Raw genomic sequence first — 7,494 nt, forward strand, 5'->3', positions numbered from 1 at the left:
GTAAGGAAACAGAGTACCAGTGCCACCTCAGACCCTCCAGAAGATGTGTGGAGGTCATGGAGCATGAGGAGCAAGATGATAGGGCATTATGGGGGAATCAATGGGCCTTGGGCTTGACCTGGATGTGACCTGGCTCTGATAAGAATCTGTCCAACTTGGCAGTAATATGACAGTAAATTCCACAGGGCTAAAGAGCACACTTCATGCCAAAAAAACTTGATTGCTTTTCTTGGACAGAATTATCCTCATTGTTATTGTGTGCTAGACAAAAAAAGTGCAAGAGATGCAGCATCTCTAACTTTCTGGCTCACGACACAATCAGCCCATTCTCCTGGTACCCAAGGGAAGTAGGCTGCTGTAAGGGCTCATGAGGTCACCTTCTACGCATGGGGTGCCCTGGCAAGCATGTCAGAGTGAAAGGGATGGATGCTCAGCCCACTTTGGGACGAGCAATAACTCCTCGTGCCCGGTTCATAAACTCAGAATTTTTTAGCTACAAAGGATGTTAGTAATTGCCCCATCCCAAAGCCCTGAACTAGTTCAACTCCATTGTTTCCAAGGTGAGACCGAGGTCAAGACACGGGAAATAACTTACTCAGAGAACATTGCCAACTTAGTAGCAAAGCCAAGACCTACTCACAAGGTGCCTTCCTCCACTTTCATTTCCTCATAGTAAGTGCTCAATAAATGTTAACCATGATGATGATCATCATCGCCACCATCACTTACTATTATGTGTAGTTCACACACCCAGTGGCAATTAGAGAGGGTCTTCCCACTCTGTGAGTGCAGAAACCAGCTGATTTACTGAGGGCCACTCAGCTAAGAAGTGCAGCAGGCCTGGACCCAGGTGTTCTGATTCTACTCCCTGTGCTGTCTGTCCTGTGATCCATATATCATGAGGCTACAAGCTATGGGCTTTCATACACAAAAAGACCCTGTGATCATTGGCTCTGGAGAATAACTCTGCCAGCTTTGTCTACACAGGAGCTGGGTTAGTAGGATGCTCCCCAGGAGTTGCTTCTAGACTTGGAGGTGAGGCTGAGAGGCTGTGCGATGGTGCACAAGAGGTGTCCAATTCATGAGACATCCAGGTGGGGCTGTCCAGTTGGCAGATGTTGTAAAATATCTAAAGCTCTGGGTAGAGGTCAGGGCTGGAGATGAAGACTTGGGGATCATCAGTGTACAGGTGATTGTTGAAGCCATGGGGGGAGAGGAGCCTGTGGAAGAGCAGGAAAGGTCAGGGAAATACAAAGAAAACCTGGAAAGTGTGATTCCATAGGAGCCAATGAGGTAGCGTGTGACAAGGTGGTTGATTTGACTGGCTCTGAAATATCACGTGCCACAAGAAATCCCACCAGGTTTCGTGAGGAGGGAGGAGGAGGTCTTGGGAGAAAGAGATCAGGAGGCCTTGGGTGCCATGGGCAAGAGGAAGTTTGCTAGAACTGTGGTGTTGGGGGCCAGAAAACAGAGGGCTGATGTATGAAAAGGAAGAGACTGGAAAGAATAGTACAACCTGTGTAGTTACAAAGATTGCCCTCGAGCAGGACGAGGACAACAAAGACATGAGAATAGATTTAGGTCAGAGATCTGCGAGCTGAGAGAGATCAGACAGAACAGCCTTAATTTTGTGATAAAACAAGATTATGTGCTAGGACCGCAGAGTATGTGAATTAGAACTGACCATCTTCCCTCTCCCACTGTGAGCTTTGCACCTGGGGATTGCAAGAAGAGTTTGGTCTAGCATTTAGTTACCACTACTAGTCCCTTACTAGGTCTCTACTGAGCATGAACAATGTACTAGGCCTCATGCCTGTAACTGAGGACAACACAAGGATGACTGTGACTTAGTGCCCACGCATAAGGAGCTCTCAGGGTTAAAGCCTGAGAATTAGCAATACTCCAGAGGAAGCTGGAAACTGGGCTGGGCCAGGTATGCTGATCTCCTGTCCAAGAGTCTATTCATTCAACCAACAAATTCACTGAGGGGCTTTTACGTGCCAGACACTGATCCAAGTGCCAAAAACACAGCAGAGAACAAAACAGACCTAAGGTCCACTCTCATGGACCTTATATTCCAAATGGGGTGTGTTAGCCAGGAGAGTGTATATCACCTGCAAAGTATCAGTGGTTTAACAAAACAGTGTTTCATTTATGTCTCTTTTACACAAAGTCCCCTGTGATTCTCCAGGGCACCTGTCCTCCATGCAGTGACTCAGGGGACCAGGAGGCATCACCACCTCAGACTGAGGTTGCTTGGTGGCTACAGCAGAAGAAGGGAAGGAAGCCCAGAGAACTTGCAAAGGGCTTGTCAGCATGGCAGCTTGGAAAGGACCTACCACACTTTCCCTCAGGGCTGGTCACATGGCCTCACCTAATGAAAAAGAGACTAGGAAATCTGAAGAAGCAACTAGAATATTTGGTGAGCATCATACTCCGTGTACATGGGAGGAAACAGTCCACAGGTTTAATAAGTAAATTATATACTATATAAGAAGGCAGTAAGTGCTCTGGGAGAAAGTGGGGTAAGGAGAGCTCATTTCTGGGTTTTCTATTCTGTTCCATTGATCTATGTGTCTGATTTTGTGCTAGTACCATACTCTCTTGATCACTACAGCTTTGTAAAATATAACCTGAAGTCTGGAATTGTGATGCCTCCAGCTTTGCTTTGCTTTTTCAAGGTTGCTTTGGCTATTCGGGTCTTACGTGGTTCCATACAAATTCTGTGATTCTTTGCTTAGCTCTGTGATAAATGCTGGTTGTATTTTGATAAGGATTGGGTTAAATGTATAGATTGCTTTAGGAATTTTCTCAAAAAGTTAAAAACAGATCCTATGATCCAGCAATTGCACTATTAGGTATTTACCCAAAGGACACAAACATACTAACTTGAAGGGATACATGGACCCCGATGTTTATAGCAATATTCTCAACAATAGCCAAATTATGGAAAGAACCCAAATGTCCATCAACTGATGAATGGATAAAGAAGATACAGTATATGTATATGTATGTGTGTGTATATATATATATATATATATATATATATATATATATGTAAATATGTGTATATATATACATACATATATGTGTGTGTGTGTATATATATATATATACATATATATATACACACACCATAGAATCTTATTCAGCCATAAAAAAGAATGATTTCTTGCCATTTGCAATGACGTGGATGGAGCTAGAGAGTATTATGCTAAGTGAAATAAGTCAGAGAAAGACAGAGAGCATATGATTTCATTCATATATTGAATTTAAGAAACAAAACAAACAATCATGGGGGGAAAAAGGAGAGGAAAACCAAGAAAGAAACTCTTGATTATAGACAACAAACTGATAGTTACCAGGAGGGAGGTGGGTGGGGGAAAGGGTTACATAGGTGATGGGGATTAAAGAGGGCACTTGTTGGGATGAGCACCGGGTGTTGTATGTAAGTTATTGAATCACTAAATTCTATACCTGAGACTAATATTACACTATATATTAACTACCTGGAATTTAAAGAAACACGTATCTTTAAAAAAAAAAGTGGGGTAAGGAGGATTGGCAATGCGGGGTGGCGGGGAGAAAGGGTAGCATTTTTAAACAAGATAGTCATGGTAGGCCTCTCTGAGAAGATGGAATTTTAGCAAGGCCCTAAAGGAGATGATGTTGTCATTTAAATATCTGGGAGTGGGGCACCTGGGTGTCTCAGTCGGTTAAGCGGCCGACTTCAGCTCAGGTCACGATCTCGCGGTCCGTGAGTTCGAGCCCTGCGTCGGGCTCTGGGCTGATGGCTCAGAGCCTGGAGCCTGCTTCCGATTCTGTGTCTCCCTCTCTCTCTGCCCCTCCCCCATTCATGCTCTGTCTCTCTCTGTCTCAAAAATAAATAAAACGTTAAAAAATAAAAAAATTTAAATATCTGGGAGAAGAGTGATCTCAGCAGAAGGAACAGTCTGTGTCAAGGCCCTGGGGCCTTGTGAGGAGGAGAGAGTAGTAGGAAGTGAGCATAGAGAGTTAAGGAGGGGAAGAAAGAGAAGAGAAACAGTGTTCAGATAGTATAGGGTCTTAGAGGCCTTTTGTCAAAGGTCTGACTTTGACTCTAAGGGGAAAGAGAAGCCATTGTAGGATTAGAGCAGAAGAGTGTGATCTTTGATGTGACTATTCTGGATGCTTGTGGAGAATAGACTATCGGGGCAGGGAGGCTTCAGGGAGATCAGATAGAAGATCATTGTAGTCATCCACGTGGGAGATGATGCTGGCTTGGACCAGGATGGTAGCATTGGAATTCTGAAAATTTTTTACAAGTCCATCCCATGGGGTGAAGTTTCTGGAGCTTCTATGCTTCACAGGCCCTGACTGAGTAGGTCCTGGCAGCCCAGAGTCCCTGAGAAGAAAGTATGTCTGAGTCTGTGACGGAAAAGGGCTAAAGGGAAGGATTAGGCAGGGTGTTCGGGGCCAAGGCTGAGAAACAGGCAGATTCTAAGCAAAGTCCTGCATGTGAGGCCTGCCAATGGACTTGCCTCCAGAGCATGGGGAGCATGCCACAGGAGTGACCATGCACATTTCCCGCAAGATCACAACTCTGCCACCTCTCCATCTGTCTTCCATCAAACACATACACGCTGAAGAGCAAGGGAAGAGACTGATGCACGATGAACTAAAAAACCAGCGTCACAGTCAGAAAAGGAATCCCACTGCCCTGCCTCCCAGCTTGGAGTTGCTGCTTCCTTCTCTTGCTCTTCCCTCTTTTCACCCATCCTTACCAAGATCAGGAGAAATGGGGTGAGGGGGTGAGGGAAGGGGTGTGAGTAAAGCATAGTGAATCTTTACATACTTCAGCCACGCCCCACTCCCCTGCACTCGGCATAGGTGCCCAGCAGCACTGTGTAGATCCAGCACTATGAGGTAGGTGGACTGTGTCAGGAAGGACAGCAGAACAGCCACAGTCTACACAGTGGGCAGAGATGAAAGGTGCAGATACCGGTATTAGAACTGATTCCACAGGCCAGAAAGGAGTGGCAGGATATATTCAGTGTGCTGAATCAGAAAAATATGCAGCCAAGAATTCTTTATCCAGCAAGGCTTTCATTCAAAATAGAAGGAGAGATAAAAAGTTTCCCAGACAAACAAAAATTAAGGGAGTTTGTGACCACTAAAACAGCCCTGCAAGAAATTTTAAGGGGGACTTCCTGAGGGGAGAAAAGATGAAAAAAAAAAAAAAAAAATATATATATATATATATATATATATACCAAAAGCAACAAAAGATTAGAAAGGACCAGAGAACACCACCAAAAACTCCAATTCTACAAGCATCATAATGGCAATAAATTCATATCTTTCAGTACTCACTCTAAATGTCAATGGACTCAATGCTCCAATAAAAAGACATAGGGTAACAGAATGGATAAGAAAACAAGATCCATCTATATGTTGTTTACGAGAGACCCACTTTAGACCTAAAGACACCTTCAGATTGAAAATAAGGGGATGGAGAACCATCTATCATGCTAATGGTCAACAAAAGAAAGGTGGAGTAGGCATACTTATATCAGACAATCCAGACTTTAAAGACTGTATCAAGAGATACAGAAGGGAATTATGTCATCAAGGGGTCTATCCACCAAGAAGACCTAACAATTGTAAACATTTATGCACCAAATGTGTAAGCACCCAAATATATAAATCAATTAATCACAAACATAAAGAAACTCATCGATAGTAATACCATAATAGTAGGAGACTTCAACACCCCACTCACAGCAACGGACATATCATCTAATCACAAAATCAACAAGGAAACAATGGCTTTAAATGATACACTGGACCTGATGGTCTTAACAGATATATTCAGAACATTCCATCCTAAAGCGGCAGAATATACATTCTTCCCCAGTGCACATGGAACATTCTCCAGAATAGACCATATACTGGGACACAAATCAGCCCTAAGTAAGTACAAAAAGATCGAGATCGTACCGTGCATATTTTCAGGCCACAACACTATGAAACTTGAAGTCAACCACAAGAAAAAAATTGGAAAGGTAACAAATACTTGGGAGACTGAAGAACATCCTACTAAAGAATGAATGGGCTAACCAAGCAGTTAAAGAGGAAATTAAAAAGTATATGGAAGTCAATGAAAATGATAACACCACAACCCAAAACCTGTGGGACACAGCAAAGGCAGTCATAAGAGGAAAGTGTATAGCAATCCAGGCCTTTCTAAAGAAGGAAGAAAGATCTCAGATATACAACCTAAACTTATGCCTTAAGGAGCTGGAAAAAGAACAGCAAATAAAACCCGAAACCAGCAGAAGACAGGAAATAATAAAGATTAGAGCAGAAATTAATGCTATTGAAATAATAATAAAAAAAAACAACAACAGTACAACAGATCAATGAAACCAGAAGCTGGTTCTTTAAAAGAATTAACAAAATTGATAAACCACTAGCCAGTTTGATCAAGAAGAAAAAGGAAAGGACCCAAATAAATAAAATCAAGAATGAAAGAGGAGAGATCACAACTGACACAACAGAAATAAAAACAATAATAAGAGAAAATTATGAGCAATTATATGCCAATAAAATGGGTAATCTGGAAGAAATGGACAAATTCCTAGAAACATATACACTACCAAAACTGAAACAGGAAGAAATAGAAAATTTGAACAGGCCCATAACCAGAAATCGAATTAGCAATCAAAAATCTCCCAAAAAACAAGACTCCAGGGCCAGATTGCTTTCCAGGGGAATTCTATCAAACATTTAAGGAAGAGTTAACACCTATTAACTTGAAACTGTTCCAAAAAATAGAAATGGAACGAAAACTTCCAAACTCATTCTGTGAATCCAGCATTACCTTGATTCCAAAACCAGACAGAGACCACACTAAAAAGGAGAACTATAGACCAATTTCCCTGACGAACATGGATGCAAAAAACCTCAACAAGATATTAGCCAACCAGCTCCAACAATACATTAAAAAAATTATTCACCACGACCAAGCAGGATTTATACCTGGGATGCAGGGCTGGTTCAATATCCGCAAAACAATTAACATGATTCATCACATCAATAAAAGAAAGGACAAGAACCATATGATCCTCTCAGTAGATGCAGAGAAAGCATTTGACAAAATACAGCATCCTTTCTTGATAAAAACCCTCAAGAAGTAAGGATAGAAGGGTCATACCTCGAGATCATAAAAGCCATATATGAACAACCCAACACTAATATCATCCTCAATGGGGAAAAACTGAGAGCTTTCCCCCTAGGTCAGGAACAAGACAGGTATGTCCACTCTCACCACTGTTATTCAACATAGTATTGGAAGTCTTAGCCTCTGCAGTCAGACAACACAAGGAAATAAAAGGCATCCGAATTGGCCAGGAGGAGGTCAAACTTTCACTCTTCAGTGATGACATGATACTCTATATGGAAAACCCAAAAGATTCCACCAAAAAAGTGCTAGAATTGATTCATGAATTCAGC

Source organism: Neofelis nebulosa, chromosome 2 (genome assembly GCF_028018385.1).
Source record: "Neofelis nebulosa isolate mNeoNeb1 chromosome 2, mNeoNeb1.pri, whole genome shotgun sequence".
NCBI classification, from domain to species: domain Eukaryota; kingdom Metazoa; phylum Chordata; class Mammalia; order Carnivora; family Felidae; genus Neofelis; species Neofelis nebulosa.